Raw genomic sequence first — 26,447 nt, forward strand, 5'->3', positions numbered from 1 at the left:
AACTTGTCTACAGCATTGGCCTGTTTAGATCATTATGAAACCTGAATGACTCTTATGCTTCCACATTGCATCATGGTTTACCTTAACAGGGTGCCACATGGCCCACTTCATCAATGCATGCCTTTTATCTCCACCTAGCAATTTAGCAACTTTAAATGAAAAAAAAAACAACAACGGGCAGACAAGTGATTAAAGTGAAGATGAGCTGCTCTCCCTTAGTTAAAATGTAAACAGCTGCATCAGTTAAAAGGTAGACATTTTGCAAGAACGATTTTAACCTAAAGCAAAAGAAATTGGGTCAGTTGAAAACACAGGATTTCATCTTCAGGAGGAAATGCAGAAACACCATGCACTATTATATGTAGTGTTTAATTCACTCCGTATATTATGAGGCAGTAGTGTCAGTGGTAAGTCTTCCTTTAACTAAAATAAATTCCAATTAAATTCCACTAGTGTTTGTTATTTCAGCTTTTTAATGGCAGATTCATTGGAAGAAATTCAAAAAACCCTACAGGAAGTCCTTTCATATTTGCGATCCAACTGGATTCCTGATCATTTATTGGATTTTTTATATACACTGAAGACCTGAACAAATACTGTACCGTACCATATGTTCTTAGATGTGTTACAAATCAATTCTATTAAATACCTGGAGGTACTGAAGCAAGAATTGCAATTAACATGTTACAGGAAAGACATGAATGTCAAAAACGTGATTATTTAAGCATACAGTTTCATTTAAAATCATTTGCTTGGAAATGTATAGGAAATTTCTAATAGTCCTAAATATCTCACAGTATTATTATACCCTGCCCTGACATCAAACTGATAATAATGTGATATGATGCTTAATTTTTTAAAAAACATTTCTAATAATTTCTAGACATTTCAACAATTCCCTGCCCTTATTTAACTTTACTTAAACTATATAATCTTGGAAAACTACATTCAATGCAACAATAAGCACATAGTTTTCAGTGCAAAAAAAACACAAACTACCAGACTTCTGAGGGAAAAATAGAGGAAATTCACTCAAGTGCTCTAGATGTTTACTTGACAAAGTTTATTATTGTGTACAACAGCATGGCTATCACAGCAGAGTAGCTATCATACACTGGTCCACCGACACTAAGGCATTGCATTTGCTCCTCAGAACTGGCAGATTGCTGCGGACCACATCTATCATCACACAAGCCTATATTTACCTTTCACTGAGAACTCTAAAGTTCCAGAATATGACATCACGTTCATTGGTTCAAAAATGCAGTGGTAACAGTGATCTGCCCGTCATCATAATTTGCTGCGAGAGAGCTGTGGAATGAGGCCTGGGAATCCCAGCGCCAAGCTCTCTCTGCTGCTGGTGCTACGCTCCAATTTCCTAACACCAACTCCAACTCACTGGAGCCAAAGCCATAGAGGTGTATGACTGAGAAGCACTCAAGCTGGCATCTTGAAGCTGACATCTTCACAGCATCACTCAGCTCCCTAACTCTCCAGACCTCTGCAACTTCTGTGAGCTGTTCTGTGAGGATGCTACGTCAAAACTATGTGATTAGCTGCGATGTTATGCAGTCTGTCATGTCTGGGGGAAGCTATGACGCACTTCAACAACTTAAGGAACGATGGTGTGGGACAGAGGCCTGCTATGGAGGAGTGGTTTGTTTCAGCCTGGCCTATGAAGGAATTGAAACCTGTTCAGTCCTCAATAAATGTGGATAGAAATATGAGGAGAGTAAGATTTTCAGTATCCTCCTGTACTTGCTTTTAAGAACTGAAAAAATTCAGCTGTGTTCATCTGGAAGGAATACACAAGCCTGATGTGTGTTGCTCTGGAGTGATGGTGCAGGTGAGTTTTATTAGGAAATGAGTGGGGGAAATACTTTATTGAAAATGAAAGCAATACCCAGACAGATAATTAGAACTCTGAAAGATAAACTTGTGGTTTGGATTCCTAATAGTCTTACCAGACTGCCCAATTTTTAGCGCATCTCTAGACATAAACAGATAAATTCTCTTTCCTTCTTCCTTGCCATCTAGCTCTCCCCTTATCTGTCTGCGTGTCTTGGCTTATCAGAAGCATTACTGTGCTTCTCCAGTTCCGATTGCAGGTACATATCGATCTTTCTATGATAGGAGAACATGGGGCTGCCCACACATGGCTCCAAAAATGACTCATGTGTGGGAGGCAGGGGAGGCAGGAGGCTGCCAGAAGGAATAAAAGTATTCACACACTCCCCCGGGGAAAGGCCATACTACACAACATATCCGAACTTTCTCAAAGCAAGCTCCACTACACTCAGACAGAATAATGACATTTATTGGGAGAGATTCTTTTTGACACAAATAAGTCATTGTCATCTTTGTAATTAACTTCCATTAAGTTACCTTGGAAACAAATCTATAAAAGCTCTGCTCAGTTTCCTGACTCAGCAATTCAGACTCTTCTTACAGTACACAAGTGGAACACTAGATGAAATTAGCAAAATCTTTAAGAGCTAAGTAATTATACTAATTATGGGTTTCTGTGTGTAGTAGCTACTAACCTCTATACTATTTAAAGGGGCCAAGTGAAAACATGATTGCCGGTCAACATGGTTTATGAAACTCAGAAATACAGTAAAAACTGTAAACATTCCCAGTTTGGAAGTCAATGATTATAACAGGAAAGAAATCAGAACTAGATCTATTGTTCTGTTTGGATGCATGTGGATATATGATTGGCTATATTATTTACTCCTTAGTTATCTGAAGTCATGCAGCCTAATTTACTCCAGTGTTGTCCTATCAATGTATAGCTAGTCAGTTCATTGTAGACTTCAGTGTGGTAATTGTTCAAAACACAATGTATTCAGTAAACTGAAGTTTATTATTAGATTTTTGTCCATATTAAACACAATGCAAGTCTTCTTTTTGTTGGCTATTGGTTCTGGAATACAGTTTCCAAACACTTTACTAGGAACAGCTTTCTTGTAAGAGCTATGTGGTGAGCTGTGGTCCTGGGTTGAGATATTGACCCCTGATGAACTAGGTAGAGGTGGCTCATGAATTGTGCATGATGGACTGCACCTGTAACCTACATAGGTGTGTATGTGTGTGTGAGCGCGTGCACACACACACACACACACACACACACACACACACACACACACACACACACACACACAAACAGACACACAATATAATGTTTCTAATAAAGGGGCTGTATAATGTAAATGCCATTCAGTGCAGCCTCATGTAAATAGGAAACAATAGCCACAGACACTGGTAACATTCCAGTTCACGGTTTCTGGATAATCTTTATTCATCTGCGCTCTTAATTCATATTTCCAACTGAAAAAAAAAATCGTTCAGTGAGGCAAATCGGTTACATGTTAAAATTGTTAGAATTGTGAAACAATGACACGATGCACTTGAGTGAGCTGATGCGCTTCACGAGAGTAAGCACGTGACAGCGCATCCTATTATGTAGCTACAATAGAAGGAGGAAGAGCCGCGGTCTCTATAAGAATCTCAGCTGATAACCTGTGAGGAGAGCCAGGTTCTATGCATCTGTAACTGAGAATAATTGGCTTTTTAGGGCTACGTATAGCCTTCTGAGGGGTACGAATTTAGCATTTTGACAATATTAACTTGAATTTGGTTGACTGCGAGGTAGAGTATTCTTGACTCGGACAGCGTGGAGTAACCTAGACCTCTCTAACACCCGTACACACTGCTCCATCCCTTTCACGGCGGCGAGTCGAAACAGCGCGAGTTTTTTTTAAATAAAGGTTTTGCACAACTAAAGGTAAGAAAGTAAGGTGTTTTTTTTGGCATTTCTGGACAATATAACACATGTCTGTTTGCAGCCTAATTTTCATGGTGGTATTAAAGCTTGTCATTTTTCTTCAATGAAAGAATGTAAAGAAAACTTGCTTCGTGACAACCTGTCCGATAAGCCCGTATAACAGAGTATAACAGCCTACGGCAGAATCCCATTCCTCAGTGATCATAAGTACATAGCCGCTGACGCAGGGCTACTCTGGACAAAGAGGAATCTCGTGTGAAGTGGAGCATAATTAAGCTTTCATTTCTGTAGTTTATGTCTTATGAAACCCCTTCAGTACCACTTTGAATGTTGAGACGAACCTATATAGTAAGGGTTGTCAAGCTGTAGGCTATGTGAACTCCTATCATTGTTTCTGAGTCTTTTTTTATGTGCTGGTACAGTTAACATATAAGTGCCTGTAATCGAAACAAAATGATTTCACCTGTCTAATTGTTCATGAGTCCATTTCGGGAGTGGTGGGATTTACCGTGTGAATATGTGTTTCTTCACAATAGCAGCAACAGCCATTTTTTTTCAATTTAAATATCTAAACATCTCCGTTTGCTTTCCCCATAAATTCTCCAGTGGTAGCCCTCATACTCTCTCCTTCTCTCTTTACAGACATTCAGCACAGCCTGATTCAGTGTTGGCTTAATTGCTTGTGTAATGTGTCTGTAGCCAGAAGTGTCTTAAGCTTTGCTGAGCATGGAGAGAGCCGCCCAGATTGTGTTTGCCCAGTGGACTGGCTTATTAAGGCAGGAAGTCAGCAAGAGCAATACGTCTGAGCAGATAAACGCATGGCTTGGTACATTTCCTCATTTCCTTGCCCTTTTCTCTGTACTTCTTTTATCTCTCTTGCTTTCCACTGATGTATTCCATCTCTCTCATTCCCTCTCTTTCCCTCTTTCATTGCCCCCTTCACCTTCTGCCCAGGGCTAGTCGTGCTGCATGGGTTAACTATGAAAAGAGAGGGACATCCGTGGAGGTGACACAGGGCTTGGGTTCTTGGTGCCAGTTGCTGATTGTTTGCTGTCTCTCTCTGTGACCTCACCAGTGTAATGGGACTTCATATTTTTCCAATGCAAAAAGATGCAATTATGGCAGCTAGGTTTCAACAACCAGTCAGGCATAAAGGTTCACCATGCTTGCTGATATTTAAGAGAATAACAGAGTGGATGGATAGATGGGTGAATAGATGATTGGATGGATAATTAGATAGTCAGAGAGTCAAAGGTCAATCAACGCTGTTTTATCTGAACACTTCTGCCTGTAAATAGAACACAACTCACATTACCTATTGCGATTAATTAAATTAAGGTCACCCCAAGCTTGAAAGAAGAGCATTTGCAACATTTAACATAACTTTGGGAGGAAGCCATGCACAGCGTTTACATGCCCAGATTCCAACGGAGCTCTTTTTTTTATACTGAAGCTTGCCTCATTGTCCACACATACTGTCCTTCTTTGTGGACTACTGTGAGAACACACTACATAATGCTCTTGATTGCAGTATTCACGTTGGTTGTTATTGGCGATACACACACATGCACACACATTTCATATATGAATGTACACCCAAACATTCAGACATGTATGTGCACATGCTTGCACACACCCACACACCCCTACAGACAGGAATTCATCCCCTGGCCAGTCTCCTCCTATGAGGGGTATCTTAGGAGGCTTTAGATCTGTTAGTCAAAGGAAGCTTTAATGGTTACAGACAAGGGCACTCTTTATTGTGTTTTTGCCTTTAAGCGAGGCATATTTCTAGCAAAGGCAATCGAGGCCAAGGATGCTGACTGCATTGGGGGAGTAAGGGATGTATGCTCTTCCTTTGTAGAAGTAAAAACAGCACTTCCGTGTACACTGGAATCACATTACGGTAAAAGGAAAGCATCTTCATGTCATCCTCATATTGCCTTTGCATGCTTTAACAAACACTAGGCTTCCGGAGACATGGACCGAAAATCAATCTCCCCTCGAGCTTTTCTGGTGCCGTTCTCTCCTTTCTCACCAGTCCAGTATAATCACTTAAGACATGCCATTTTCCATGGTTCCCTGTCCTCTGCAAATCTAATGTTAAACACAATCAGCATGTTCTCTGTGTCCAGAGTTATCCCCCTTCATAAAGAGATTGCTTTTCAGTTGCTTTTGCGGTTGTAGAATTGCTGTTCCTATTCGTTTGTGCTGTAATGGAACAGAAAAGTGTCACATACTGGATTTAGTGGTAGTACACTTGGAAGATGTACAGTTCAAATTATTCTTGGAATCAGAGAAATTAGATTGGTCCTAAGGTCTGGATTCGGAAAGATGATTTCTAATGATTTCTGCATCATTTATAACACAGACGAAATGGATTCGGATCATGTTGGAAAAACAGAGCTCTGAGCCAAGACGCTCAGTGATAAATACAGGTGAAAGCTCTAAATGGTATATATAGATGCAATATTATTTTGCTTTGTTTGTGAGCCTTCAAAGTATATCTTATAGCAACTTGATGAATAGGATAGCTGCATTTTGAAAATTAAGCATTTAACAGATAAGGTCTTGAAGAATTGGAGAAATTATTTGGTAAAAACGAAAAAAAAAAGTTCTAAATTCCTATATCTTTATTTTCACTGACAGAAAGTTTATTATAGTTGTCTGTTGTTTATTTTTTAATTTGGTGTAAAAATTGCTATGCAAATAAAATTGAACTGAATTAAATGGTGTATGTTGAGAATGGGGATTTAATAGGCCTGAAGGTGAATTTTGAAAGGGGCATTGTACATAGGTCTTCTACCCCCTGAAGAGAGGATGAGGAGACGCTTATGTGTAGATTAATTGCTCATTTATCTTAGCTTGCATTTGGCTAATATAAATCAAATTTAATTTTGAACCTGTTACGTCCTACTATAAATTCTGTTTATTTATTATTTGATGTTTATGTACTTCTTGAGATTTAGTCATAAATTAATTATCTAGAATGCTAAGAATGCATGTTAGATTTATGTGGATCTGATCTGTATTACAAGAATATTTCAATAAACACATGACAAGAATCAAACAAAAAAAAAAGGAAATATTACTCCTAAAATCTAACTGGCCATATTTAATGTGAGTGCCTGTACTGAACTGAAACACTGTGCGGTTGTTTCAGTAGAAGACTGATTTTTTTAGAACACTGATGTCTCAAAGCAGATTCTGTCCTCGTGAAATACACTCAAATACACTCAAAAGAATGTGTAGCTGGCAAGGCTGATTGAATTTCTCTGAAACCAAAGGGTCACTATGATCATGGGGAAAAAATATAACTCTTCACACTGTGGGACATTTTGATGGTACCCAGGGAAAAACATTTTTGTGTGTGTGTGTTTGTGACTTTAGAAAAGGGTGCAGAATGTGAAATCATTTGTAAAGGTGCTTACCTACATACCAACACACTCACTCTCTCTCTCTCTCTCTCTCTCTCTCTCTCTCTCTCTCTCTCTCTCTCTCTCTCTCTCTCTTGTCCCTCCTCTAATGGTGAGACAGCTTATACAGAGTGAAGTTGTCATTTTGGCTAGGTCATTGGAGCACAGCTCTGGGGCTCTGTGAGTAATGATCCCTCAGCCTAATGGCTTAAATTGCAACACATGGGGGAACCTATAGAGGTGGTGTGATGGGAGCAGGCGTACTGCTCAGTGCCCAGTCCGCGACACTCTCTCTGGCTTTCCTTCACTCATACCCCCTCTCTCTGACTTGCCTCTGTTCTTGCTGTGACCTTTCTTTGATCTCTGTCTGTTCCTTTATCGCTCACCTCTTCTCTTCTTCTGGACTGCAGTCGAGCACTATCAGCCTGACCACAGTGGTCAGTTATGCTTTTTGATGGATTGTTACATTTTCACTTAAAATAAAATGCTCTTTATTTAGTCTTCTTATTTCCCCTTATCTAAATCTCAACACACCATGATTCTTGTCTTTTCTCTCTCTCTTGTCTCTCCCTCTGTCTCATTTTTTTCTCTCTCTTTTCTCTCTCCTCTCTCCCTCTCATCTTTTCTCTCTCTTGTCTCTCCCCTTGTCTCTCTCTCCCTCTTTTGTCTTTTCTCTCTCTTGTCTCTCCCTCTGTCTCATTTTTTTTCTCTCTTGTCTCTCCCTCCCTTTGATCTTTTCTCTCTCCTCTCTCCCTCTCTTCTTTTCTCTCTCTTGTCTCTCTCTCCCTCTTTTGTCTTTTCTCCCCCTTGTCACTCCCTCTCTCTCTCTGCTGCAGTGCTACTACGTTTCCTTATGTTTCTTGTCCAGCCCTGCATGAAATGATTAAGTAATGTATCTTCTTGTTGCTCTGATACTACCTCCTTTCACATGTGCACTTTTTTCCTGCAGCTGCTTATCTGCAACGTGTATTCAGATGGAAGGCTCTGCTGTTGAGATACACACTAGATGAAGGCTGCCATGTTTAGCATCATTGCACAGTATCGCGAGCGTGTATATGGAGTCAGACGTTCAGGGTTGAAGCCACAAGCCATAAATACCGGTGCGTTTACAGCTGTGGATGTAATGAGTGGTGTTGTGCTTTTGATGATATGATAATTATTTTTGTCATATAATGTCCAAAGGGGATCATTTGGCCTTCATTGAAATGTGCATATAAATGAGAGGCAGATGGGGGCTGGGGGGTGAAACAAGGTGAAACCAAATCGCATTATGGTTTTTTTTTGGCTAGCTTGAGTTTTCAACCCTGTGAAGCCCTGGTTATAGTTTTGATATATATGCAATATATGTGTGTGTGTTTGTATGTGTGTTTGTATGTCAGGGCAGAGTGGTTGGGGGGTTGGTCAGGCAGTCTTCAAATTCATACTGAAGACCCATCTATTTAAATGACCACTGATCCTGCACCTACATTGAGTAACTGAAACTCTAATACATATTGTAAGGTATTGTTTATTGCACTGTATGAGAGAGAGCTTTTATGTGTTTTGCACTTCTAGGCATCAGCATTGATCCCTGTGTTTCAAAAGCATTCTAGTTCAATGGTATCTTGAACTCTAACCTAATGTATTTGCTAGGATGCATTCTATGAGTAAATGACAAAGCACTTTGGCAAGTCACTCTGGATAAGAGTGCCTAATGCCACAAATTTAATGTAAATGTGAGTGTGTGTGTGTGAGAGAGTAAAAGAGAGTGAGAGACTGGGAGACAGGGATAGAAGGATGGAGGGAGGAAGGGAGGGAGGGAGGGAGGGAGGGAGATTGTGATTACATAATTGTCCTCTGGTCCACAGCCAAAACAAATTTTTGCAAACAAGGTATGGGATTCACTGACTGTAACATAATTTGATTTATTATAAGATGATTTAAAATTCTCCCATAAATAGTATTCTTGAGCATTCCTGTCCTGCCAAAGCTTTGCTTCAGACTAAATTTTGTTATTTCTAAAATATGCTTTACTTTAATTTTCTGTTCATCCATGTATACCTATGTTTGTATTCATTTCTTGATTAGTTAATTGCAGGAGCCAAAGCTGCAGTTTTGAATCATACTGATTTTTGTAGCCTGATTTTATATTTTATGAAAATGGGTTTTTATTATGAAATTAGGTCTTTCAATTACATGAGTGCAAGTAGTTGATTTTGGTAGAAGTAACCAGTCATCTCTCATCCTGTTATGCTAGCTAGTATATAGAGTTTATTGAGTGAATGGTTTGCAGTGCTGTAGATTGAATTCCACTTTTTGTGTTTCAGTACCAGATTTAATGATCCTTTGCATTGGGTAATAACTCAACTGCGTGTTCATTTTCAATGGCAGTCCACTTCATACTTGCCAAGTAGATAATAAGCCTCAGTGAGTGCTATTCTGCCTGGTGAGGATGGCAGCATACAGGCTGAGTGCTGTGATGCCATCACAGGATAGCAGGCTTCTCAGTGCCAACATGTGCTATTATCACAACTGTTTTCTTACCATGTCTTTGGCAATTTGAATGCCAGTGTTATAGAAATTAGGCAAGAGTGTTTGTCCTTGGCTGTGTGTGTGTGTGTGTGTGTGTGTGGATACTTGTCATGCTGAAGGGATAACCTAAAATGCACGCACATGTGCGCGTACACACACACACACACACACACACACACACACACACACACACATGCACACACATACACACCTTAGGGCTTATGAGTCATGCTCATGAAAGACTAGTGTGCCCTTTCCACTTCTCTACCACATGTCCAGCACTCCCTCTCACTCATCTTTGACTTTGCTCTGCTATTTGTTAGATTGTGCACATCCAGGTTCAAATGTACTCTTTTTTTACCTTCATCTCTGCATTTACTACTTTGATGCCACCTTTCCCACAGATGTGCAACATCTATATATTTATACCATGGTGTAGTATATAGAGTGAGAACCCAGAAACCAGACTGAATGAATTAGACTTCTAGTGGTGCCAGCTCCTAATGACCTAGCAAGAGGTCATTTTCTATCGGGAGCAAAGTACGTCCTATGTAGTAGATCGTATTAGTGTACTAATAATGATTGAGCTGTATTTAGCTTTGCTATTCTCCTCTCTCATCTCTGTCTACAGTTTCCTTTTGAGGTTTTAAAAAACTCACTGTCCAAGGACGTGTGAAAAGTATCTGCTCTCTCCTTCCACATCCACTTCTTGACAAAGAAGAGAAATGGAGTATAGCAGTAGGAGAGGTGTGGAGAAATGGGAGCAAGGAGCCAGAGGCAGGAGGGTTCTGGGCTCAGCGACGGGCTAGGCTGGAGTGATAGTCTGAGAAGAGAGAGAGGGAAGGAACACTGTTACCTAGCATCTTGGGACTGGGCGCCTGTGTAATGCATGCTCCCACGCCTGGCTGCACACAGCATGTTACCGAGGTAAATACAGCTAGGTCCTATCAGTGGTTCAGGCCAAAATAAGTCTATTAAGTAAAGGAGGTCTGAAGGGACTGAGTGGCTTACATATCTCAGATATTATTTTCACAGTAAAGTGTGCATAGGCAAGGTCTTTCGCACACACCCATGAGGGATCTTCCAGTTTACTATACACACATATGCACACACACAAACACACACACACACACACACACACACACACACACACACACACACACACACACACACACACACACACACACACACACATACACAGAGAGAGAGAGAGACAGAGAGAGAGAGAGAGAGAGAGAGAGAGAGAGACAGACATGTGCACACACACAGACATACACACACTTAGGGAAGTGAAGAGTGAAGAGACAGAAACAAAGCAATTACCTTAATGCCATAACCCCTGCGTGATTGTATGGGCTGGTACTGGACCACTGCTGTAACTTGTGCTCATTCAGGCCACCTATGGGCGATGCAGCCTGAGCTATAGAGTGAAGAATTAACTGAGAAGACCTTGCATGTATAGAACAGATGGGAAAGGATGAGTGTGCAGCCTCAAACAATCACACATGACAAGCAGGACCTAGGTTTTCAGCCTTGGTGCTGGAAACAAGCCCTGAAGCCTGTTCTTCTACCATGCATCTTTAAAATCCTCAAACTAGAATGTGACATCGTCTGCAAACACTGTCTTCATCGATGTTTAAAATCTTAGAGTTTTGTTTCATTATTCATGTTCCTCCTGCACCTTTATGCAAATAGAAAACACTGCATTATTCATTAAATACTGTTATTAGCTTCATGTTGCCACAAAGCTCTTTGAATTATTTATTTCCAGCAAGGTCTCTGCTCTGTAATTCTAGGTCGGAATAACTGCCTTTCACTCATGAATGCAGTGTCTTGTTCTAGTCTGTTTTTGCTCGTGATCTGTATAAACCTATTCTGCCAAAAGTGATTAAGCTCCAATGTATATGGTGTAATTTGCTCTTCATCTTAGTGCAACAAATGAGAGTGGTTCTATGTGTAGGAAGGCCTAAGTGCTGTATTCCAGCAACACTGTACTCACTTCCCAAAGTGGAGAAGTACACACACACACACACACACACACACACACAAACACACACAGAGCTTACAATAATGTTAAGCAATGCATCAGTACTCTTTTTCTAAATGAAGCCCTTAGACTGCTGCTGTCAGAATAGCCTGTTCTGTTAGAATATTTGTGAAATGTATAATATAGCTTTGCTTAGCCTAAAAGCTGCAGCCCAAGCAGAGATTTGGTTTTATGTAAGCCACAAAAAGGCTTCAGAGAGGTGCTTGTGAGCTATGGCCCCTGAAGCCTCTTTAATGTTATCCTGTATAATATAATACATGGGTTATAGGGTCAATTTTAACATCCCTTACAATGACAGTATTGTGGAAAATTATGGAGGAAGATGCGCACATCCACAGAGACACACGCCAACACAGAAACAGTCACGCGCAGTATGACAGCCTGCTGTGTTCTGTGTTTTTTAGCACTTAAATTCTAAACAAAAACAGCCCAAATAGAACATGCAATTTACTGTATGTGCCATCTGTGTGTTGATACACATTGTAAACTTGTTGACATTTTACTGGATTAGAACATACACACAGACAGACAGACCGACAAGTCTTCAGCTCAATAATATACTATACTGCTGTGTACTGTTTACTAACACTTAAAATCTTAACAAAACAGCCTGTTGGTATAGAACAGTCAACCATATGTCCCAATCTGTGTACTAATAGACATTTTGAACTTGCTGACATTTCAGTGGATTCAAAATTCATAAACTCTCACTCACTCTTCTTTTCACCTTTTAACCTTAAGATCCTTGAAACAGCATACAACTCACCTATTAGACACTGACTAGATATGTCAAAAGACACACATTCAGTTTTAGGCTGCTCATTGTACAATTAAGTATCGTTGTTTTGATTTGTAAGTTTGTTCAATGAAGTTTCATGGAATGATGCAAATTCTAAATTTATCACATATTTATACTATATGACAAAAGTATGTGGATCCCCCTCCACATTAATGAGTTCAAGTAGGTCAGCCACACTTATTGTTAATAGGTGTTTAATATAAAGCACTGAGTCATACCATCTCCATAGACAAACTTTAAGGCTCAGCGACTTTAAGTGTGGCACTGTCACAGGATCCCACCTTTGCCACAAGTGATAGCTCTATTCAAATCCACTGTAAGTACTACTATTGTGAAATGGAAGTGTCTAGGAGCAACAATAGCTCATCTGCGAAGTGGTAGACCATGCATACCCATAGAGCTGCACTGCAGAGTGCTGAGGTTTTCTGCTGCACCACTCACTGCATGGTACCAAACTGCCTCTGGAAGCAAGAACAGCAGAAGACCTGAACTCTGAAGTAGTGGAAATTTTGTGGAGAGAAGAATCATCAGTCTGATGGATGAAATTGGGTTTGGTGGATGAATGCTACCTAACAGAATGCATAGCGCATAGTGCACAAAGTTTGGTGCTTCAAGGCTATTTACAACAGAGGGTCAATCAAGATGTTTAAAAATATGAGGTCCATCCAGGGCCTTGGGGTAGGGAGGTGGCTGGCCTGGATAGGAGCTAAGGGAGAGCATAGATGGGCTGAGAGGGGGTGTAACATATGTAGTTCCATGGGCCACTCTTCCATCCTGTGGCTCACTCATTCAAGGCTCTTCTGGCTCCTCAGTAACACAATGAATGAGAGAGAGGGGACACACAGCTCTGGCACAGCTGTAAGTGGAGCTGTGGATATCACCGTGGTGTTCTTATGGTGGTTGGAGACAGTCCAGTGAGTGCATGAAGGTGGAATCATTAGGGGCCACAAGACATGCTTTATTTCCTGGCCCTGTCCACTGCCGTGTGGCTTCTGCTGTCCAAAACAGAGGTCCTGATGCTCATTTATCCTCCAGCCAGCACCTTGGACAGCTGCCTCGCTGCTGTAGAGACTCGCACATTTGGGCAAGAAGGGATTGGCCCGCCACTGCAGTATGGAGTTTTAAAAAAAATCATGTTAAATGCGGAAAGGTTCAGTGCAACCATATTTTTAAAACGTGTGATAGAAAGCTCTAGAAGGACGACTACTACTGAATAATTATGTGAAGCCATTGTAATTAACATATTCTAAAACAGATTATTTAAAATGGGTTCATATTGCACCAGGAGGTAAGTGAAAAAGACATGAATTTCACTTTTGCCCTGTGCAAAATATGCCGCATTATGCAATGCATTTAATAACTCTAATCATTCTTCATTTTGGAATGCCCTAATGGCTCCCAAGATCCTTATTTCCCATTTAACAAGCAGCTATGCAAATATATTTGTAATGGGGGTACTATAAATCAATTATCCAATTAGCTGTCACTCTCTGACACACATAAACTATAAATGCAGTATGTATAAACTATTAATAAATGTTTCTACAGTCACAGGTTTAGGTCTGTTCTTGCTTGCATAAACTGGCATTGACATGTTCCTGTGATTGTTGGATTTTGTAGGAGAGCAGTCACTTTTCCACAGTTCCATAATTGACATTCACTTGACTCATTTGCACTGTTTACCACTACATTGCAAAGAAGCATTATTCTCTCCTGCAAAGACTACAAAATTGCTTGGAGTGTTTCCTAAGCTCTGATACATCTTTTCCCCACAACTACCCCACCTCTTTGGAGGACCGATAAGACTTTGTGGTAATACAGAGCTCATGAATCGATGGGGTGTTATACCTTGGAGGACATATACTAATTGAGATGCATGTGGATACCAAAAATAATAAAGAAGGAAGGAAAACTACAAATAAAAATAACTGGCAACAACAATAATATATTTAGAATATAAACTATAACTATAAACTACAGCTATTTACAATTAACATTCTGTCTTATAGATTTGTGTGTGTGTGTGTGTGCATGTGTGTGTGAGCATGGGTATGTAAGCATGTACGGGACAAAGAAGGCCCACCAATATGTGGTATAGTTGTGGGTGTATGGTGTATTTATGAGTGTTGTGTCTTGTGTGGTTATTCTTTTTAAATTGGCCACTGTTAGAAGATTCACTGATGTACGAGGGTACCAAGTACTGTCCAAGTTCCCCTGAATTTGGTGGTTTGGTTTTTGGTAGACATTAAGAGATTTTTTCCCACTGATATTGACATTTTTTTACTGATTAATAGTAATATAATGTTTTTTCCTTGATTTCCTTGATTTTCAACAACAGTACTCTGTTTGCCTTGGTTAACCTGATTGCTGATTTGTCACCAAACAGAGTGAACAGTAAGCAGGGTGGATTAGTTCAACAGAGATAACTGACCCAGAGCATGTTGCCAGAAGTCACCTTGTGTGTACAGTAAGCAGTGCAAAAATATGTTATTGTCTACTTTTTAATGTATAAGGTAAAGGTTGGTGTTATTAGTCATGCTAAATATGCATCTAGATGTGTCAGTGGGAGTATCTGACCTCCCCTTTTTGTCATTGGCACAGAAATTGTTGGATTTGATTATTAATCTCTAATCTTTGGATGAGAGTTTGTTTGAGGAGGGGATACTGTGAAAGTCTGAAATTTATGTTGGGGAGTTCTGATGGTACATACGGCTGTGTATTAATGGGGCCATGTGTCTGAGATGTAAAAAGCATGTGAAGTTCTTGTTCTGAAAAATGTAGTTGAATTGTGTAACATCTTTTTGCTTATTGGCAATTCAGGGTTGTAGCATATGGGTGAATGTTTGGTGAATGAAAGTCCAGTGTCTTTGAGTGTTTGGAAAATTTCCACCAGGCTATCAAAGTTGATAAAATCACTAGGCTTTTAAGATAGGGGTGATGTTTGATTGTTGGACTCATAAGTGGTGAGTCTGAGATTTGGATTTCATTGTTTAGAGTTTGTTCTACTTCTCTCCATGGTTAGTCTGCGTGATTGGTTTTTTATTAATTTGACTATTTACAGTCAAATGGATTGGCAAGAAGATATTGTTGAAAGGAATTGATGTCTACCTGAGATTTAGGTGTTTGTAATGTGGGTAGTTTGATTGTAGGTGGTTTGTTTTTCCAGCAAAATTTGGAGATGATAGAAAGAGTTTGAATAGGTAGAAAGAGGTTGAATAGGAATCACTGAAAATAAGTAGATTACTTTTGGTAATTACTGTCATTTTGATAGTAGATATTCTGTCAGTGTTGTTCAGTTCATGTTGAGTGGGAGGGTGGCTGATTTGGCCCAGTTAATAGAACAAATGGAGATGTTGGAATATTTTTCAATAGTTTGCATAGTCAGTAGAATTGATGAGAGAGGATTTTGCAGGAACAGTAATATATCATCTGCATGTAAGATGATTTTGTGCTCTGCATTGTGGGTCTGAATACCTTTGATATTTGTATTTTGTCATATAGCTGCTGCTAATGGTTCTACAAATACTGAGAATAAAAAAGGTTAGAAGGGGCATCCCTATCTAGCACCTCTGCGTAATATGAAATTATATGATATGAGTCCGTTAGTATTGACTGTGGCCTTGGTTTTGTGTAAATAGTTTTAAACCATCTTATAAATGATTCACTGAGCCCCAATTTATGTAATGTGGAAAACAAAAAATTCCAATTGAAGGCTTTCTCTGCATCTTGTGTAACTACTGTTCCTGATTTATAAAGTTATGTGTTGTGTATCAGGTTAAATATTCTGCGGTCACTAGTCATTGAGTGTTCTCCTTTGATGAAGCCAGTCTGGTCAAGGTGTATAAACGATGGAATAACACTTTCTAATGTGGTGGCTAGGATCTTGCTTATATTTTTGTCTATATGAATGAGTGATAATGGACAGTAACTGGAGGGGAGGGTAGGTTCTTTGTTGGGTGGAGGGAAATAGTGGCAGTATTAATTTCAGTGGGTAATCTCTTGTTTTGTTTTGTTTCATTTTATTTGTCAATCTGTTGAAGTGGTCAAGTATTGGCCAAAAGTGCCTGTAGAATTCAGCAGGAAAATCAATGGGACTCCATTGTTATTGGCCATCTGGTGTAGGGCATAGGAAATCCTGTAGATGTTATTAGTTTTCCTAGTGTGCCTTTTTGTTCTTTAGTTAATTTTGGAAGGTTGATATTACTGAGAAACATGTTGATATCCTCTGAATTGGATCTTTGTCTAATGAATATACATTTTTGCAAATTGATATAATAATTGATTTTTCTTCTCTGGTACCTGCTTGATCTATTCCACTGTTTTTGATTGTTGCAATCATTGTTTTTTACATTTCACAAGATTAGCTAAGAATTTTTCAGATTCGTTACTATATTCAAACTTTCATGTCACAGTTCAAGAATTGTTCATGTTAAGAAAAATAAGTTCTTATTTATAATTCCTTATAATGTAATTTGTATTTGTTTAATTTATTTTGTGTTTTTTCTGTGGGGTTGTTTAATATCATATTCTATAATTCCTTGATTTTCTGTTCTCAGATACAGAAAATTAATCTATCTTTCTTTTTCTTATATGAAGAAAGGGATATTATTTTGCTTCTAAGTATGGCTTTCCTGGCTTCCCAAAGCAATGTTGGTGGGGTTTCTGGAGAATCATTTACTTCTAGGAAGGATGCCCACTCTCTTCTGACATATCCATTCTAAACATTTTAGTAGGAATGTATTAAAGCACCATCTGAAGATAGATTTGTGTTTGAGTTATATTCAATGTAAGTGAAACAAGGCCATGGTCACTGACTGTAATGGGCTGATATTGTATGTTTGAGGTGCTAGGTATAATGGAGCTACTGATTAAAAAGAAGTCAGTGTGACTGATAGGGGAACTGGTGAATGAAAGGAGTTACACTTAAACTCTGCCCTTTGGAGGTTGGCTGTTTGAGGCGCCATCCGTTGCAAAGCTCAAAATCAGACATGAGTTGCTTTATAATTGCCAACCCTGAAACATCTTAATTAATCTTGTTGGGTCAGAAAATGACAGAGCTTTATAATTTCATACAAACTGTCATAGACTGCTCCTCCCCCATAAATCATGTAAGGCTCGCTGCAGGGAGATCCATACATGTACTGTGAATATCTATTTTGTAACCATGCCCCTTTGGCATTGCATGCACATGCACAGGGTTTATTGTTAAGTGTTAATGTGTCTATTTAAACCCCTGCCCATGTGTGCTCTCTTAGTTGGTCATTGTCGCTACATGCGTGTTTAACTCCTAGCTCTGTGGCAGTAACGTTGGTTTGTGTTGTTCCTGTTAATGTGTATATGTCTTTGTTTAATGTTAAAGATATAGTCATGTTTACTGTAAGTGTTGTGTGAGTGCCACCTCTGTTATATGTGTTATATGTGTTATATGTTAATAAACATGTTTCACCGACGAGGAAGTCTGTGCATCCTGCCCTGCACCCTGCGGCACTTGGGCCAGCTTTGTTACACAAGCGCTATTGTACATTACATCGATATAGATGTGTGAATACAAGATGTTCCGTAGATACCCATATTGGTTTTTACATTTTGAAAGTAAATTTGATAAAGAATTGACAGATCTGACAAAAATGTAGAGCTGTTTGTTACTAAGTGACTAATATATAACTGATAGCTTTGCCAAAGATGGTAGGCTGCCCTTATCTTTAGCAGCGGGTTTAAGAAGCCTGGCAGTTGATTCATATTATTTATTTTTTGTCTTTAGCCCTATAGACTATAGAATTAGAAGTGTGGGTTACCAGAAGACCTAGGTATGCCTGTCTGCTCTTAGGACTGCATGACATCGGAGTGTTCTGCAGGATAATTTCTTTTCCAATCCCTCAGTTCTACTAATGTATAGCTTTAAACTCATTTAACTGCTTGGGGTCAGGAAAAGCAAAATAGGCGGAATTTGACAGAATTCTACCTTCTGAAGTGCTCCTGTCTTTTGACTGAAAGGGTTGTTGTTGCATTTCTGCTGGAGGAAAATGAGGAGAACTTAAACACTCAACACACTAAACAGTCCTAAATGCCAGAGTCTGCCACCATTTATCAGTGTATCCCTAGCACTTTTGCACAAACCCACCCCAACAGACATCAGACATCTTCTCCTCTCTTTCTCTTTGTCCTCTGCTATTTGGTTTGTGCACCTTTCATCTGTTAGCACTGCTTTATTATCTTCTCTGCCTATCTGTCTCTTTTTCTGTCTTTTTCTGTCTCTCTCTCTCTCTGTCTCTCACACACAGACACGCGCACGCACAGAGAGAGAGAGAGATAGAGAGAGAGAGAGAGAGAGAGAGAGAGAGAGAGAGAGAGAGAGGGCAGCCTTCAGCCCAATAACATTCTGCTGGTTACTGTTTACTAACACTCAAAGTTTAAGCAAAATAGCCTGTCAGTTTAGGACAGACAACTCTTTATATGTGTTGAGCCAGTGCTGGAACTGTATAGCTCAGAGCTGCAGATGTCTGCTCTGGGATTGTCCATCAGCCTAACTCGGTCCGCCTGTGCTAGATGTGATGTAAGCTCTGTCACAACTGCACATAATTTCCACATTTCTTTTTACTATAATTGAAGGTTGCCATCTAGCAGTGAGTTTCCTCAAATCTCTGTGGAGCAATCAGTGGTAGTCAGTAAAGTGCTTGGTCCTTTTATACATAAGTGATGTATGCCAAGATATTTCTTTTTTTTTTCAGGTTTTGCCAAGATATTTCATTGTGATGATAGAACGTTCTGTATATTTGGGAATTTGAGTTACATAAAGCTTTTTGGTTATTTCACATTTTTGAGCTTTGGATTTGGTGCTATTAACGTTTCATAAATACGTTATGAAAATCCATGCAACGATGCATATTATCTAATAATAGACACTGGAGTTTAATACTTCAGTTGTGAGATTCTAGAACAAATGTTATATTTCCTATGGTTTGATTCTTTCGTCGGCTGTAATGACATCTTTTTTTCTATAATGAATGTTTTTGCATTTATGCATAATTGCAATTCCATTTCCTAAAACCATTCATTTAACAAAAACTATGCTGGAATGATAACCTTGGCTCCATTCCACAAAAGTACCAGAATTGTAATAATTTGTTTAAAGCCATAATCACTCTGCTATGCATCTTTCTGCTACGATACCTTTGAGAGAACAAGCTGAGTTGTCTGTCTAGGGCTGTCAATTCTGGTTCATTTGGAGGTAATTTATATTGTATGGGTGCAGAGAGACTTGCAAAGTAGTGTTCCCAGTGCTAAATTGGTGTTTTAATTTTTTATTTGCATCCTGTTAATGCTTGTACTGTATAAACTGAACTCACATCAGTGTATTTCAAAGTCATTCAGCACTGATTTAATTTAATATTTGTGGGCATAACAATGTTAGTGTTTTCATTTTTGCTTCAGCATATGTGAGGAGTATAAAAGTGACCAGAGTCAAACTAAGCTGCAGCCCACAGGTCAGTGTCACCTGGCACTGTAGAGAGCTATTGTAGTAGGGTGGAAGTTCACCCTGCTGCTGATGATGCCCAACTGTCCTGCAAGTCAGGAGAGAGGAGATTTTAAAGAAACTGACTTTGTGTGTCTGTGTGTGTACACACTTGTGTGTCACAGAGAAAGATAGATGAGAGATGAGTTTTATTGAACTCAGTTATTGTGGGAAATGACAGTTTACACAAACATAAATGCACACACACACACACTTTTTTTCTCTCTGCATGTCTTCCTCTGTCATGCGCACACACACGCGCACACACACACGCACACGCACACACACACACACTCACATATATATATATATATATATATATATATATATATATATATATATATATATATATATATATATATATATACACTTCCTGTCAGAACGCCATCTGTCTTGTTCACCCCAAGTGTACACCCAGTCACCCATAATCATTTCAATTAAATTCTTCTGTTTGTGCTCCCTGCACTTGTCATTTCACATGCCATTCACTCCCTGTTTACATTTTTTTGTAACTTCTACAAGTTTTAAGTTGCCTTTGTTCCCATGACAACCAATTATGTTAATGGTGATGTCTATCAGATTTTAACATGCATGACATGTTAAACATCCGACAGAATGGGTGGGACACAAAAGCTTTTTGACTCCATCTAGAAAACACTTAAACAATGTGCTATACTGATACGGGGAGCTAAGGTTGTGTTTCCAGCATCTCTGTTTCACATGAAAGCAGGCCTATATTTTAAGTCCATTTCTTGATCATTGGTGACAAACAGTGTCACACGTCTTTTGAACAGCTCTTCATGAGCTTAAGCATCATCAGCATGGTACTTATCTGTAAACACACGTACTTGATGCACGTAATAACCAGAACCAGCAGTAATCAGAGCTTTAGCTCTTTCATCTTCTGCAATGTCAGGGAACATCACACTGGACTCCACAACCATGCTGTTTGGAGTCAGAGGTATGCAGGATTTTTAAACTGTTGAAAACACTTTACTTATTTATATGTGTAGTGACTGGAACCAGAGCTTCCACTCAGCTTGATTCAATAGTGAAACTGCACGCAGATGGTGTCTGGATGAGCAAAGCAGCAGTTAGTCTTCATGTGCATTGCGGAGTAAATTCATCACTAAAGTGGTGCTGTTGCCTTGCTACTTAAAGGGAAGAATGCTACACAGCCAAAAAGAGACAGATGCCCAGCCATCTGCATTACATTTCCCAGCCCAAACCTTCAAGTGAGTGTTGTCCTGGTGGGAGATTATTTTAAGTTGAGATGTAGGGAATCATTGTACATATGCCATAATCTTGGATCCAGTTACACTATATAGAATGTAATGCAATGTTCAAATGCATGTACTGGTATACTGGTGCTGTGGTAATGTTTGAATGACCGAGGGTAGATTTTACTTCTTATTAGGCAGTCAATCTCTTTTTATCTACCACCTGAGATTTATGTTTGGAGCATTGTATATAATTCTTGCGCGCACACGCCAAGAGAGAGAGAGAGGCAGAAAGACAGAGGGACAGACAGAGAGCTAGAGAGACAGACAGAGAGAGACAGATACAGACAGAAATAGAGAGACAGAGACAGAGAGTGCTAGTCTCAGGCTCTCCCACGTCAGCCTAGCAACAATGGCATCACCATGGCTGTTTGGTGAGAAGTGCCCGGACGATGCCAGGAACAGTGCAGCCAATAGCACGATGCCAAGATGTGGGTTGCATGCTCTTTCTGTCTGATCTCCACAGGCGCCTAATTCCTGCTTTTGTCCTGCCCTCATTTGCTTCCTCTAGGAGTCTCTCTCAGCAAGAGGCACTCATGTTCTGTGGGAGTGGGTCCATTTAGCTAGCTGTGTAAAATAATTTAGCTGTTGGTTTCCCAGTTCTGTCTTCCAATGACATTTAATCTCCATTTAGCTGAAGAAGCAAAATCTTCAAATCATATTGGCTTTTTATTATTGAATTTGTGGTTTTTACTAAACTCACAAAACCATTACTAAATTTCTTGCAGGTAAATGAAAGCAGTTCAAATCAAATCTAGTCAAATTGAAAATATCTAATTAAAGCTGTTATCCTTTCAGACTTCAAGAAAAAGAATCGAGTGGATATATCAGATATGTTTTTAAAAAGAAAATCCAATTTTACTACCAGTCTAGATGAAGCCTAGCTGCCATAGCACCTATATTTACCAAATAGTCATTTTCAAATCTCTCGCTGAAATTCTAGCTTGCTTTTATAGAGCTGCATATACTGTGTTCCATTGTCCTGCAAATACACTCTCTCTTCTTTCTCTTGTATGAGTTGATTAGATTACAGCAGATTAGATATACAAACAAATACAAACACTCAGTCGTATTCCCTTACCTCTCCTTAACTCTGTATGGCACAATCATGCACACATCCACATCCACAAGCACACACAAATTGCACACATGCACACACACACTCCTTTGCTCTGATGTCTAGTGGCCACCAGCAGAGTTCTCTCACAAGTTCAGGCCAAACCCACAGCAGGGGTAGAGATCAGTCAGGCTGAATGCTACACCCATGAATACACATGCAGCGGGGGCAGAGATCGGTCAGTATGAATGGTCAAGCCTGAAACACGGCCACAGGCTTTAAAGAAGACACTGTAGTGCAGTAATAGAGCATGCGGAGGGCAGAGTAGCTACAGGGATCACACACTGATGCGAAGTCAACACTTCCTCAAGACCCTTTCATTGCATTTTTTTCCTTTGACCTTTGGTGAAATTGTATTACCCTGGTGATTAGCATGTGCCAGAAGGACACTTGGGGAGATCAGTCTTGTATTAAAGTGATGTAGCAGCTGCAGTTCCCCCTCCTATATCCAGAAAGGCCACAATCCTTTTATTCGGTTACTTGTTATTTCTTTAATTTCTTCTTGCCTTTCAACACCATGGACAGCAGCAATAAATTGAGGTGTAAATCTATAGAAGCCCCATGCTGTTAGCATTCAACGGAAAAGCAATGTGTATATGGTATGTGTGTGTGTGTGTGTGTGTGTGTGTGTGTGTGTGTGTGTGTGTGTGTGTGTGTGTGTGTGTGTGCGCGTGTGTGAGATCTCACCATTCTGTGACTGGCTGGGATACTGAAAGCCAATGTGACTCCAGAGGGTACTGTTTGTATGTGTGTGTATCTTGCCAGAGGAAAGCAGGGTCCAAAGTCTCACCACAGCGATGTGTTGCTGGGTAACTACACCTGCCTTATTGCTGAAGGCTCTTTATAAAAGAGGATCTCTTATGCACTGGCCCTTCTATATCATCTTTGTTCCCTCACATGAAAAGCAGTTCACTGATCAGTTTGGTTCTATCTGCTTAGGAATGATTCTTGGACTCTAATTATGCTGCAACAATATTTTTCAGGTTTTTGTGACTAATGAACATTAAAGACACAGTATTACATTTACATTACATTTGATTGGAAATGAAAAGGTTAAAATGCAGAATGTTAGCTTTAATTTAAATGAATGAACATCTGTGTTGTGTGACCTATATAGGAATCACAGTGCCTTTTAGACATAGTACTAACACTACACAGAACTCTAAACAACTGGACAAATGGCTTGTCAGTGGTTTATTGGCTAGATGTATGTACTTTTATCATTGTAAAGGCACAAGAGCACTAACAAAGGTCAAGTGTTGATTCTAGCTTGTTCAAGGATTGTACAAAGAATTTGATGTTGTTTAACACAAAGGAATTTGAAGTTTTCCTTCTAGCTGGTTCTGGCTTTGCACAAGGAATTTGGAGTTTTTTAACATAAAGACCAAAGAAGAGCCAGGGCCAGTATTCCTGCTTATCACGGGTCTGAAAAAACCCCCAGAATAAATCAGCAACATAGTCAAAGCCTTAGGTGCATCCAACTCTTGCATTGCTAAGTGCTTTTGTGAGCTTGGCTATAAAAACAAGTGTCATGATCAGTCCCTCCCATCTTCCGTGTTCCATGTTTTCCCTGTCGTGTGTTTTTTCAGTTCCGTTCCAGAGTTTCGTTTTCTCCGCCCCTCGTTTGATTTTCAACACCTGTCTCTCGTTTAGTTGATTGTATTTAAGGCCTGCCTTGATCCGGTAGTTGTGGTTGTTTTTTTTGGACTCGCGCGCGTACACATATATAATTTTGAATCATTGCATTTGTTAAGTTTGTACCCTAGTCTTCGTGTTTCTTAGCCCCGAGTTTTCCTAGCGTCTTTTGTTATAGCCTGCTTCCCGTTTGCCTGTGTGTTTATTTGTTTTTTAATCATGTATCCCCGTACTCTCCGTGTCGGCTGTTTGACCCTGGACTGCCTTAACAACTCTGTTTTTGGCTTCGCCCATAATAAATCTCGCTCTTCTCCGCACATGCGTCCGCTTCCTTAGCGCTCACCGTTACAAATAGAGGGAGACTACAGTAGTGGATGACAGACTATCAAATAAAAAGACTTACAGGTGAGCTTGCAGACCAAGGCCAGTCTACAGCTGTTTAAAAATACATTTAAAAAACCTGGCGCAGAGTCTTATGGACGGGTAACATAAAGATTAACTGTAACTGAGTGATGGAAGGATTGTGGAGGAAAATAAGCTCTTCTGATCCAGGTCGCGCCATTTGGGATACATGGTGGCTTGGGTGTACAGCACTATGGATGTGACTGCAGCAAGGTCAAATCTGAAGGGTACATTTTGAATTGAAACCAAACTCCTCCAACCCCTCACACTGTAGAAGATGAATTAACACAGGCTACATAATCCACTATGGGGGCTAAACAGTGAAATCGACCAACCCAAACCTATGGATGATGCACTGTGCTTACTGAGGGTTTTAAAAAAAAAAGTTCATGAAACAAACATGTACTGAAAAATTGACTACATTACAGACCCTGCATCACCAGGGAATTTAATTAGAATTTTAATTGGACTTGCTTTTGTGACAATGTGATGCTTTCCGGAGCTTTTCACAAGCCTAGTCCTGTCTTGGTATTTCTCTCCCTGATGTGGAACCATGCTGCTTGGTCTCCATGATGTGGAACCATGCTCCTTGGTCTCCTCATTACTGATTTCTCCTGTGGTTGATGGAGAACTACCTACTGGAAACGGAAAAGTTTGTTGGTGTGTGTATTCATGTGAATGACTCTTACAGACATTGACTAATTGACTAACCCACCACCCCCATGTGCATCACGTCTCCAAACTTACACAGAGTAAATAGTCTGCATGTCCCATCTGCTACAGGACATGCTAAAGGTGCAGGAAATATAAGGAGAGAGATGTGTGGGGAAAATTGCAAAGGCTTGTACAGCAAGCTCGTATAACTTTAGTACATCCAAACACCAGAAAATGGAAAGAAACATAGATATATGTTAAGAAAGCAAGAAGTTCATATAATGTTGAATTGGAAATAAATCATGCAGCTCTCCTGGAAATACACACCTACAATCTTAAACAAACTGCTAAAAACAAAGGCAGGAGACAACTCAGAACACACTAGACACGAAAGCTAACCTACAAGTAGAGCACATTATAACACGTACCGCAATTGGCTTTACAGAATTAGTAACAGTACTCAAATTATGGATCCACACATTGAGCATACTTGGAGGATGATGGGCCAATCATGAGAAAGTACAGTGGTCTAACAACACTGAGCTAGCCACAGGGTCCACATTATACTGTGGAATGACATAAGATGGCCAGAGTATAGTAACAAGAAGTACTTCTAACATAAACCATTATGGATATCTTCTTGTTGGTTGTATTTTATTGTTTACAGATATGAAGGCATTTTTTAAACCCCTAATAGTTCTTTTGAATGTGTAATTGCCTTTATCTGGGTTGGTATCAGTGTTATGGAATTAGCTTTGCTCTGATACTGCATGACTAATGGAATGACCCTGGTGCTGCTGTGGCATTTAAACAGGATTACGGAACACTACCCAGTCTAGACACCGTCTGTCTGGGAGAGTGGCAGGTCGAATACCAATGGGTAAAAAAAACAGGCCCCCCATTAATTCACCAAATGAAACTGACTTTGTGTCCTTGAGTGTCTCTCTCCAGGACTGCAGTTATATTTTAACCCTGACCATGTGAGTGAATGATATGTAGCTGGGCTGAGGCACCGTGTTGTGGTGGTGCATGGTCCTTGTCATGGCTTGCTTTGTAATGGAATGTTGCTGTATGTATGGGTCTATATAAAGAGTAGGCTTCTACATAAAGGGTGAAAGTTCAGACAGGAGTGGGTCTGAGAGTACTGATATTGCCTTATCTGTACCTGACCGGATACAAAGAAACTCTATAGATCATATATGAATTTGGAGAGCTAGAGATATGGCTAGGTGGTCTACCCCTTTCATGAATGTTCTTTATCAGTGTTACTAATAGATATGCACAAC

The 26,447-nt window shown here is 39.7% G+C and overlaps 1 protein-coding gene across 13 annotated transcripts in view; it reads left to right on the top strand.

Annotated features, from left to right (window-relative positions):
• The first annotated feature begins 3,486 nt into the window (after positions 1 to 3,486).
• rap1gapb (RAP1 GTPase activating protein b) overlaps positions 3,487 to 26,447 on the top strand; it is a 51,699-nt gene continuing 28,738 nt past the window's right edge. For 8 of the 13 annotated variants that reach the window (XM_081717183.1, XM_081717187.1, XM_081717189.1 and 5 more), the window contains exons 1-2: positions 3,487 to 3,787; positions 8,153 to 8,303. The gene's annotated coding sequence lies outside the window, so the exon portion shown is untranslated. Of the gene's footprint in view, positions 3,788 to 7,324; positions 7,384 to 8,152; positions 8,304 to 26,447 lie in introns of all 13 variants that reach the window. The other 5 variants (XM_081717184.1, XM_081717191.1, XM_081717194.1 and 2 more) reach the window with 2 other exon arrangements.

Source organism: Electrophorus electricus, chromosome 7 (assembly GCF_041902795.1).
Source record: "Electrophorus electricus isolate QZ-2024a chromosome 7, ASM4190279v1, whole genome shotgun sequence".
In the NCBI taxonomy this organism is placed as follows: domain Eukaryota; kingdom Metazoa; phylum Chordata; class Actinopteri; order Gymnotiformes; family Gymnotidae; genus Electrophorus; species Electrophorus electricus.